Source organism: Zootermopsis nevadensis, unplaced genomic scaffold (assembly GCF_977971745.1).
Source record: "Zootermopsis nevadensis isolate Lab colony 2312 unplaced genomic scaffold, Znev_1.0 Znev_ptg000015l, whole genome shotgun sequence".
Taxonomy (NCBI): domain Eukaryota; kingdom Metazoa; phylum Arthropoda; class Insecta; order Blattodea; family Termopsidae; genus Zootermopsis; species Zootermopsis nevadensis.
In genome coordinates, this window is record NW_028259147.1 from 6,560,635 (window position 1) to 6,573,172 (window position 12,538).

General features: G+C 40.2%; 1 protein-coding gene across 14 annotated transcripts in view; it reads right to left on the bottom strand.

Moving 5' to 3' along the window:
- Nucleotides 1-12,538, bottom strand: part of Rbp6 (RNA-binding protein 6) — a 686,229-nt gene that overhangs the window by 486,547 nt on the left and 187,144 nt on the right. The gene's annotated exons all lie outside the window — the stretch shown is intronic.

Below are 12,538 nucleotides of genomic sequence, written 5' to 3' on the forward strand. Positions count from 1 at the left end.
CCAGATGAATCCAATACAGATTCTGAAACCCAATTTCATTCACTTTCATATTAATATTAATATTAACCTCATATCTATGTTTACGTCCATATAGGCCTAAGTTCTTCTCTCATAAATAAATAACCCCATTAGCACGCCGTCGTCTTAAACACCGATGGTTCAGACGGACAAACAGATGTAATAGTACGACTCCCTCCAAGAATCTCTTTCGTTGCTAGACCAAGAGCGCGAGATGCCCCAACTCCGCGTACCTTATCTGGTATCCCCCCCCCCCCTCCACGTCAGTGGCCTCTTCCTATCCAGACAAAGCTTTCCAGTGATGTCAGAGAAACGTGACTGTTCATTATTTTAGTTTCTCCTGATTGCCACATTCATGCCTGACGTCTTCGTTTCTTATACAGACAGACCTAGTTTTTTTCCGAAAGACGAAACATCAACAATACAAGGCCGTCCTTGAGCAGGCGAGAATTAATATTCAGTTTTCCCAAATAACACCGACAGTTAGTGAACTATAAGATCTCTAACACAAAACCCGGCCATTAGAACAGATAAGAAGATCAATACAGTTCATATTCACACAACCTACTTCCATAACATCCGTTACAAAGTCATCCCTTCATCGACACCGCAGTCCCTAGAGACTTAAAATATCGCAATTAATTCTTCAAAGACTGTGGACATATGAAGTCGATAGGCCACGTTCATCTGCGTCTGTGACAATCAGCAGACGGACCGATTTTCCCATATCACCTTAATTCATGCTTATTTTAATAGAGGGCGTAAGAATGTCAACACACTTTGGGCACAGAGGTACATCACCTGTATTGTTCAGTTTTCACACATCAGCCTGCATCTCCCTGTCGAATTCAGAAGAACACTATACCTGTATGCCATCCGAGGCACTTAGGTTCGGAAAAGGGGGTCGAAACCATGAGCTCAGCCATGTTTGATTGGGCAGTTCGCGCACGCCGTCTTCCTGTTCTGCTCCGTCTCTCTCAATATCCCTAGGATCTCTTTTCGTTAGCGTCTGCTTTCCTTGTGGCACAATTTAAACGATTTTCGATAAGATTACGAGACTGCGGAAGAGGCTGTGACACACATTGCAGATCACGGGGTAAATAAAAGTCCACGTGTCAAAACGAAGCGCCACCGAGTGACAGAACGACCAATCTAAACGTTAAATTCTTGATATGTGGGGCTGTTTAGAGACAAAAACCACCCAGCAGTCCTGGGGAAGCTGCCAGTACGCTCAGGTAGTCAATAAATTCTCTCCGCCTTTTATGGAACCTCAAGGTTCGCTTCCAAGTTCGTAAGACCCTGCAACCGGTCCCTAACTTGAGCCAGACGAATCCAGCCCAAACCCGATTTCCCGAACATCCATTTTATTATTATCTTTCATCTTAGCCTAGGTCAGAGGTTCCCAGACTTTTAGACCTTGCGCCCCCCTTAAAACATTTCATAAATTTCACGCCCCCCTTCCAGAACAAGTGCAAACAAACAGATTTTTCATAAAATTTAGCTATGAGTACATTTTTTTTATAATTTAGTATATATTATTCAATGCATTTAATTTAAAAACCGTAATAAAATATGGCTGGATTAGTGGGATGAGTCTCTAATTGTACGTAGACTTATGTTGTCGTTTACTTCCTAAAACCGCCGATGCTCTACGAGTCTGAATTTTACAGCGCTGTAAGACAACTAAACTGCCTCAACCAAGCAAAGGATGTTAAAAATGTTTTTCCATATTTCGTTAAATAATGTTCTTCATACAAACAACACGCCCCCAAGGGGGGCGCGCCCCACACTTTGGGAATCTCTGGCCTAGGTCTTTCGAGTGGTCTCCTTCTTTCAGGTTTTCCAACCGAAATTACGTACCTCCAAGCGTGCTGCAACACCTCCCCTTAAGCGCGTCCATGGCGTGTAGCGAGAGAGCTATACTTCTTTGTGTGTTTTTTTCAATGTAAGGGGTCATGTTTCACGCCCACACAAAACTAGAAGAAAATTACTGTTTTGTATATTTTAATCCCCACGTGATTTTGAAGCGGACAATTGCAAGCATCCCCAGAATTTCATTTTTTCCCTATTTCTCCGTCAATTCTACTTTGATCTGACACCGTCTTTCCCAAATACGAGTCCATGTATCTTCACCGTATTAACATCGAATGGATAGAATGACTGTTAATGACAAATTAGGAAGATATTACAGGTCATAGTCTCGTGTATATAGCATTTCCCTGAACAGACTGAAAGAAACACGAAACCAAAATAAGAGGCTTTCGGGCCGAGAACCGAACATGGAACTTCCGAATACGAATCAGGAGTACCAACCGCGAGGTTGATTATTAGAATAGCTTCAGAGTTTGGATAGGAACCCACAATATCTATCTACTAAGACGAAGTTGAGAATGTAAACAATATCAGTGTATTTCTTAGAGGGTAAATAAACACAAGAGAAGCAGAAAATAGGGGTGAGTGTGAAGATAGGGGATGCATATCCGAGGATTACAAGAAATATCATATTCCATGGGGAGCAATTCAACGCCACATCAAGAAGGGCTTCCATAAAAAGAATTGGCCTATTCAGACGCGCATTCACTACAGAAATGTAAAACCAGATCTGTGTAAACTTTCTGCAGATCTCAAAGACAGATTTTATAGTCTTACAAAAGGAGTGCTCTTACATCTTACATTTAAATTAGAGAAGAGAAAATACCAGACACACATTTCAAAATAATAACCATGATAATGCAGGTTTAAGTGGTTTATGAAAAAACTCTGACTATGGCAGTTGTTTACGGTTACTCAGCTAATCAGGAAATTCTATCTAATAACAGAAACACACTGCCTCCATCGCGAAGCCTGACGGTAGATGCAGTATGTTCACTGCTGTAAGAATCTCAAATCTCATATTCGCCTAATATTCATTTCAATAACATCCTCTCATCTTTGGGCAGCGTCTCGTGAGGCATTTCAATCCTGTTGTCCGCAAAATGAGGTTCCGATAATCGAGACACGGCTATACTCTATAGACGAGGTAACACAACTGCATTTCACAAGAGCCGAGACACTGCGATGCAGTCATGAAGGAAATATGGCCACCTAACTCCGTAATACCGAGTTACGACTGCATGGCCATAAAATATAATGCGGAGGAAATTCCAAGGCCTAATTCCGGAAGGCTGAATCTTGGCGTTACGACAGCTACACGTGGTGTGAAGGAAACTACACAATTATGTTCAAAAAGTTCGTTTATAAGTTTAAGATCATCATTTTGTTTAAATCGGGCTATGGCGGGTGAGTCGACTCTCAAGAATACAACCAAGCTCCCCATAAAGCTTTCTGGAATGAGTCGCGTCTACACGGAACAAATTCAGCCGTTTCAAAGACTGTCATCAGGGATAGGTGTAATGGATTTTTTTTTAAAAGAAATGGATATTAGTTGGTTTAGAGGAGGCCTGTCTCCGAAACCTCGAGACACATTCCGTCCTGACGCGGGCGATCAACCAAGAAGACATCACGGCAAACAACTTCATTCAAACTGGGGGAATCTTTTGCATTTGTAACTTGCTTCAATTGTGCTACACATTACTGTCATCCCAACAAAAATATACACAGGAGAAAATCTATCAGAATTATCGTAACAGACGGAAACGGCTATATTAATCGCCCCTTTAAGATTCTACAGAGCCCTCTGATTTTATTCATAACCTTCAGAGCCCTTTCTCAAAATAACTGTTTACATGCTGCCTTTTATTTAAAGAAACCTTCATGAACACTATGTTGTGCACTGTCCACTGCCCATTGTGTTTCTGTAATGAATGAACCATTGTAACAAACCTTTACAAAATTTTCTTGTACGAGTAATTTATATTTCTACTGCAACAAACGTTTATGTTGTTGGGAATCCACAGATGTTCGGCTGTTAACTATTAACAAATGTAGAGACACGTTTCATTAGCTGATCTCAAATCCAGGCCCTAAGTGGCAAAGACTGTAAGACATGTGTAACATGGAAGTGATTCAGGCATCCATCTCGCAACAGACAGTAATATAAACAATAACAAAGAAATTTCTTTCATCTCGACAGCAAATGCACAGATCTAAGTGGTTTTGTCGGACTTTATAAACGGGAATAATTTGTTTACTTTATCAACAAGTCACGGTGAACCAGAGGCAAAAACTTCAACTTGCCGGTGCCAGGGTGAAGGGGGGGGGGGGGAGTCAAAATATTACACCCAACTATGATTGCTGCCTTATAACCTACATTTAATGTTACCTGTAAATTAGCAATGCCATCACTCTTTAGTCGTACGTCCATGCGTAAAGTGTACAACCACATTTGTGAGAAAAGTGTGTATATATATATATATATATATATATATATATATATATACAGGGTGATTCAAAAGGTTAGGGCCAAACTGAAGGAGCGTATAGAGGGACTCAGAGAGAACAACTTTCGAATAGGAATCCATGTCCTCCGAAGTTATCCTGAGTCAGTCAAGGCCATTGAAGGTAGGGAAGTCTGATAACATACCGCTGAAATAATCTTGCTTTACTATTCTCTTACCAACTTAATTTTGTTTTTTATTAATGTACAAGGATTACATTAACAATCTTACAAACCAAATTTACCACAGCTTCGGAGGACATGGATTCCTGTTCAAAAGTTGTTCTCTCTGAGTCCCTCTATACGCTCCTTCAGTTTGGCTCTAATCTTCTGAATCACCCTGTATATATATATATATATATATATATATATATATATATATATATATATATCTTAATTAAACATGTTTTATGAAAACTTCCCGCAAATTATTTTTCGTTTCCCGGACCCTCAAGAATTATACGTCTTAACCCTAACACAGGAAAATTCTGGTATATATCAAAGTTTCTTATGCGAAATTTTCATTATTATGATACGTGTTTGGTGACAAATCTCTATTAGTTCGTAAAACGAGAATGTATTTAGTTACCACAACTGTGCCATCACGTATTATGGAATGCGTTCCAAAAATAAACCACATTGTTTGTTACAATAGCAAATACGTAGATTTCAGCAAAATGACTGCAGAATATGCGTGAAACATCAGTACAGAATCGCACACGATTAGACGCTATTCAGCAAGATAGCTATCTATTATTATTATTATTATTACTGCCATACATTCTATTTCTGAAACGGGCAGCAGTCGGAAAAAGGCAGAGAGTGAGATGAAACGTATAATCATGGACAGAGTAATAACATTGGTCAGCGTCTCATAGTTAGAGACAGCAGAGCAAAACGGGCTCAAATCCAACATTTACTCACGTAAATAATATGACACGCTTTTGAAAGGTCATGTAAACCACACGTTCCATATAAACAGATAAATCTAAAACAATGCTGTTATTTCGTGGCCCGCAGACCGCAATGGCCCGCTTCCTATTTCAACGTAAACTAGAGATAAAGTCGACAATGAAGACAAATACTAAATTTACTGACGCCAAGACATTAAGAACCAGTGACAAATTTCTGACTAATAAAATAAAAATGTGAGTAATCAGAATGTACCCTGGTGAGTATATGAAGCAAGGACAAAAATGGTAATTGAAGGAGATGACAGAACGAGGGCTTCATAATTTGTGTTCTTGTCCTATCACTGCTCTATTGATTAAAGCAAAGATGTAGATGGAGATTAACATAGTAATTTATCTTACAGAAATAAGGTATGCATTCCACTGGATTAGAATACGCTTTTTCATTACGGTAATGAAACTTCAGATGCAATAAAAGAGGTCAATTTCTTTATCATCTTAACTATCGACTTCCAAAAAAGAAAGTCTGCCAGTTTCGATCAAGTTCGTAACTTCATTAGTCGTTGGAACATCCATAAAAATATATTTTACTGTATATTAAATTTAACGATACTGCTTCAACTGTAAATGTTATACAGTATCAAGAGAACTGGAAATACGATCACGAACGGTGAGCTGAAGTTTTGAAAGGGAGTGGTCGTGACCTGTTTCAACGCATTATATCATCAATAACCAGGGCAGAATGAAAAAGCAACAAAACGATTGGGTAGCATAGTAATAACAATAATAATAGCAGCATCATGGCCGAGATTCTGAGGTCATAGGCCTACCTTAACCCTCTGACTAAAGACCTTATGAGTAATTTTCCTTGGCACTGAACAGGTACGTTTTACCCCACATAGTGTAGATCTGCCCGCTCTCACAGAAAACAGCGATTATGCGAGTGTCCAGCATTAACCAACTGATCTTTGTTAAAAGAGCGTGTTGTTTAATTTGATTTATTTATTGAATTTTTTATTCAGGTATTTGGATTGCCTTCGTACTTCAGATGGTTAAGAAATATTACAGACATTTCCTCCCGTGGTCCTAAATGAAACATAGGTCCCTTCACACAAAACAACCGATGTTGTTATGAACGGTACCAATTCACCAAGCCAGGGCTGTTTGCGCCACTCTTGCATTTCGCACAGCAAGCCAAGCCATGTGGCAGAAGGGCCTCTGTAATTTTCATTCCCCTTGGTACGGCGCGCCTGTTCGCTTTTCCATCTTCTTATCCGATCATGACGGCTTAATTATTTACAGCAGCTTGGGTCGGACTTACAGCATTATGACCCAGTACTGCTGTACTCTCTTCAATACGCCAGCCAGACGGACTTCCCCTCAAAATCGTGACACGAAGGCTACGAAATGGCGAACCTATCTGAAGAGAGATTTGGGCCGCGTAATCTGGTAAATGTCAGCCGACGTTTCAGAGATGCTTGAATACTCCATCATCAGGCCACCCAATAGCACATGCAAGACACCCCAGAAGACAGTCATTTCGCCGCCATAACAACCCAAAATATCATGATGACAGGTCGACGGTCGGATTAACCGGGGACCCCAGCTCACAAATGTACGCTATACAAAATATGGTCGAAAAACCTCCAGAAGAAGACCTGGGCGTGGTTGGGATGAAAATGTTGTCCAAAAAGATGTGGGGCTTGTCATTCGAATGTTATGTTTGTTCACATTTCCTCAGATGTGGAACGTGCACTCATCATTAAAAATCACACGTTCTAACAGACTGCAACAAACAAACGAAACTCGAGGTTACGCTCTACAGATATAAGCGCATTTTGGCTGCAGGTAACATGTTTATACCAATTCTCCAACAGTGTGCAGCTATTTTGACTTGCCCTGTATTGTAAAGGTGTAACAGGATTCAACTGTTACAAGATAGATTACAACAGCTGCTTTTGAAAACTCGGTAATGAACCTCCTGATACCTTGAAGACGAGTATACGTATATAACTCTAAAGAGTTCCAACGATGAAGCGTTACATTGCGTACTGCTCTTCCTCTAGACTTGAATCTTCGTTTAGTACATCAAAATCAAATCTAATATGCTTCTGGAGCTGGCTCCGCTGGACTGAGATAAGCCCCTTCTATTGGACTCAATAGAATAGGCATTTTAGCCTGAAAACGGAGGCGCAGATAGCTCCCGAAACATTGTGGCTCCGTCTTTAATATACTGAACGATGGATCCAATCCAGAAAAACAGCAATACGGAATTTTGAAATTTGTTAACCAATTAATTATAATCGATCCAATCCCAAAGGTAATAAAGTGTATCAGGTGGTAAAGAAACCGGAACTTGAACCTGACAACTCGTATCTATCCACTGCCAACTTCAAGAATATAAAACTTCCCTGTGCGCCTTAAGCTCACGTACTGGAAAAGCTTTACTTTACTTAACCGTTTAAAGTACGATTTTATTTTTGGTGGGATTTTGGGAATAACAGCTACCACCTCCCTCTTAAATATGTGCAATTTCCGTGCGAGTTACCAGAACATGCAGCAACTTTGTGGCACGGCCCATTAGCCTCCGACTTTGAACAAATTTATAACTACCTGCTTAGAGCTGAACACAACTTTATACGGACTGAACTCCTTCACTACAGCTCGTTCTCACACTAAACGCGTTTACCCGGCGTGCATTTCAGAATTATATTAAATTCGAGTTAGGGAGTGCACCGCAGTTAGTAGAGTGGCTGGCTACGGATTTGAAGACCGCAGTTCAATTCCCGGAATGGATAACTTCCCTCCCTCCGCGCCACAACGTTGAGACTGGCTCCAGGACCGATCCAGCTTCTTATCCTACGGATACGGAGGTATTTTCCCCCAGAGGTAAACATCTTCTTTCCCTTATATGTTTTCACGGTGTGATGCATTGATCTAAGGTCAACTTGGCCTTTCAATTTCATCCTCAGTTTCTTCAGGGGACGGTACAAGTCTGACTCGTCTTTAGATGACTTTTCAGGACTTCATTTGTTATCTATTGTTCAGAAGCATTAGGGCACGTTTGCCAGGCATAGGACATTCATTAGTAAGCCAACTCGCATCAGTGAGCCAAAAGTGAATTTAGAAATTCTGAACATGTGATTAGCATTGACCATGACCCAGATCTCAAATGTATATTTTTACAAAAGAATCCCACATGAATAATGCATAGATATTAGGTCACGGTCTTCGAGAAAATACGGTCCTATTGTAGGTCTATCTCCGTTACAAAAAACAGTCGGTTAGCGACGTTTAGGGAAACAATCTCTGCTTACACTGACTGACAAACAAACGAGAATAAATACACTCTGAAAACAAAATACGTAGTTGTTTACAGTTAAAGGTACGTATAATGACCAACGTGAATTTAAAGTGAAAATAGGTTTCAGCTGATGGTCTGTAAATAGTCTTCTAAACATCCGGTATCATCGAAAGATATTTTATCATCTGTCGCCTATGTCCCTTGGAGGAGCTCCTTAACGGAAAAAATCATTAGCAAATGCAAAAGTATTAACTCCTAAAAACCGGACAACTTACTTTTTCTCCTTATCTTCAAAAGTGTGTGTTGTCTAAAAGTGTCACAAATACAACGCCCAACAGATCACTATCTTTCAGAATTTCAAAATGAAAATTTATCATCCCTCAGTGTACGAATTCGATAGTAATCGCACAAACACATTTAAGTAGTAGTAAATTTACGCTTATCACAGACACAGTTAACAAACACAACAGAAAGCCTCAAATGTAGAACTGAAGAGAAGTACATCGCAAATTAAATTACACCTGAACATATCTGATCCTGCACCAAAACTTGTTCAATAAATATATAGAAAGTCAGACTCAGTATCCACGAGTCTGTTCCAATCGGAGTGGTGCATTACATCACATCATATAGAATACAAAGATGGCGCTCTTCTGCGCTGTACCGCCGTGCAGTCTGGCAGAGTTCACCAACGTTTCAGAGGCTGCCTCCATCATACGGGCTCTGACATTCGAAGCGCTACAACCCAGAAGACAGCCATCTTTGTACTCACCGCCGAGAGAACCTAAAATCCTATTTTAAGAATACAAAATCGATAGCATCGGCCAAACAGAACATCACGGCCGATGGATTAACACTCCTACTTCGTATTCAGGAGGTCCCGTGTTGAAATCTCTGGCAGGAGACCTGTCATGACTGTGATTTTTCGTTTTTTTTTTCAGTCCCTATAGGTAAATAGTGCATTAAATAAAGCCACAACAGTTTCCTTCGATATTAATTACAATTAATTAACAAACCTACCACTCGAACAACTTCAGTTACTGACAGCGTCGTTAAATAAACAACACATGAATAACCACAGACAAAAACACGTGCTGTCAGAAGTACTCAATCCGCTCACTGACAGAGGACGGATAAAAATCAAAACAAGTTGTGTGTTCTCTTAGTTACAACCAAATATTCAAATAAGCCATGATTCTATGCTTAGGATAAAATAAAAATGCCATTCACAAGCGTTTATCTTGGTTTACTTCAACTGTGTCGGCTGCACAAACTGGTATCAGTATTGTGAACGGCGATATCGCAAGACCTAGGAAGGGCTGGTCGTTATCATATTATGAGATCCTATCGGTACAACAATCTGGCCAGAACGAGAAACATTTCGAAAGAAATAAACGCGATCCGTTTCAAACCAGGGCCCTCCCGTACCCAAGTCAATTTTGCTACAATCTGTGGTAAAGGAAAGAAAGATAAAAACAAGGAAATAAATAAGAGAAGCAACACCAAAAAAGAAATATGAATGTAATAAAAAGGTAATCAGAAAGAGGAATGAAGGTGGAAAGGCATAAAACGAAGAAAATAAAGTCGAATGGAAAGAAAAAGTAATAACAAGGGGAGACAGAGAGAAACATAGCATAGAAGACTGCTGAAAATGGGGGTAATTTTTTGAAATGCGTCGACAAATTTTATGGAAATCCCCAAACACGGAATGTCATGAAAATCCGTTCTTCTGTTCTCGAGCTGTGATAAGCGGGCGAAGGGCGAAGGGACTGAAGGACGGACGAGGAGACTGAAGCAGCATTTTAATTGTCACTCCACGGGGTTGCGACGCACCTGGAAAGGCCGGGGGAGAAAACGATAATGAAAGACACCAATAAAGATAAGTAGGAACGAAAATGACGGACAGACGGAAGAAAAAACTCACAAACGAAATAGTTCAATTACTAAATTGCATTTAAAATCCAACTTCTTTAATGCGATGTTCCGTGAATCATAAAACAACTGCAGACTGACTTTGTTTACTATCCACGGTCGTTGGCGAATTTACACAGCTCATGTTATGTTATTAGCACAGTCGCGTTAACTGAAGCGGACCGAAGTCATGTGCCGCACAACACAATTGCTTCTGTACACAAATGACCACCACGGATTTCACGTTACGTAAAACGACGGCTTCATCCTCTGGGTAGCGATTACGACTTCAACATCGTTCTTCTACAAGAGCCTCGAATCCGAGACGGCGTTATCTACTATCGTACTCCAGGTCTCACTAAAAACTTAGTCATAACGAGTCTCAAGCTAATCACAATTGTTCTACCTGTCCTTCAAGCACCAGAGGATTTACGCCGACAATATCAGAATTTAAAAAATCAAACCCACTTCAACTATCTGTGTGTAGTCGTACAACTTTGACCTCAATGGTGAATCGTTTATCCGTTATTGTTTTCGGTTATTTTACTACGATTTTTAACTGCAGGATCTCGATTATACTGCCCCTACTGTCAAATCTGCAATCATGTATTTACATATTTGGTTATTTTAAAATGCTTTATGAGCAGTGGGAACTCAATTATCCATGCGTGCGTGAATTTTCTTTCTTGCCTCGGATATTTTACCAGGAAACCTCGAACCTGGACCGGACGTGAACACTCATACCTCTGAATCTACAAAACTTGGACATAAATATGAAAGAGGCATCCACCTATCCATTCTTCTCAAAGCCCCGTGGACGTAGAAACACAAATGCGTGCGTGAGTGGGAATATTCATTACTATCAAATAAAGAGGGCAGGTGCTTCCGACAAAGCCTTTCAGCAAGTCACCTACATGTTGATCCTAATTAGAAACAAAACACCCGCATCAATATTAACAATATATATGTAAATGACACGCGGCTTAGTTTTAAACTGTTACAGAACACGAAGGTCGTGACGGTTACCGTAGATCCCAAACCCAGTGTGAACGTGACGCCAAGGACAAAACCGCTACCTCTCCCCGAAATCGAAAGCCGCCCGTCCAGCCCGTAATATCTGTTCGCTTTTGTTTGTTCTTCATTATACGCGAACAGACCGTCGGTCGGAGGACGTCGTATATTCGGTACGCGTTAATTTCATTCAATTCCTGATAAACAAACGACTCACAATTACACTCGGAAAGCAGGCCCTGCCCAGTTCGATTCTCGGCCTGTTCATCGGCTAACCTGGCTGACATTTTCACGATCTTACTCAGGCACTCCAAGAGAATACGAGAATAATAGCTTCAAATATGCGAACCACTTCCTTCCAAATATATACCTACTCACAATTCATTTTCCCGACTAATATGACTACAGAAAAACGCGCGGAGCTCAAAATAGCGTTGTAAAAATTTCTAAAAATAGTCTAAATCGCTCAATTTTCTGTATAAAACTTTCAACTCCCTCTCACACGGTCAGACTGAGAATTTCATGAAAGGATATATCGTTACATCCAGAACCATACGAAACCCATAAATACAAACTCGTTGATTATTAAAACAGGTTAAGCATACAGTTATCAAACTTTTTAAACGGTTAAGCGATATATCTCGTGCGTAGCATAAAAAGGTTAAAGATAGTTCGAAATAGAAGTTGTAGACCATGTCTGCATCGGTGAAGCTGTATAAAAATTAATAAAGCATCCTCTACTGCCAAGTCTGAGAGACATGCTGATACAGTGCAACTCCAGACGAAACAAATGAATGCACTTCCCCTCAACACATGAGATTTTGTTAGGTTTCCCAGCCTTTCATGTCGATACCGTACTTGAATATGGAAAGTCTAAGGGGAAGCCACACAAATAATTAATTTAGCGTCTTCCATAAGAAGAACTGTTTTGTTCATTTGTCTGACAGAACTGGAAACAGAACAAATACAATATAAGTACATTGTAACTGTACTGCCGCCAAGGAACAC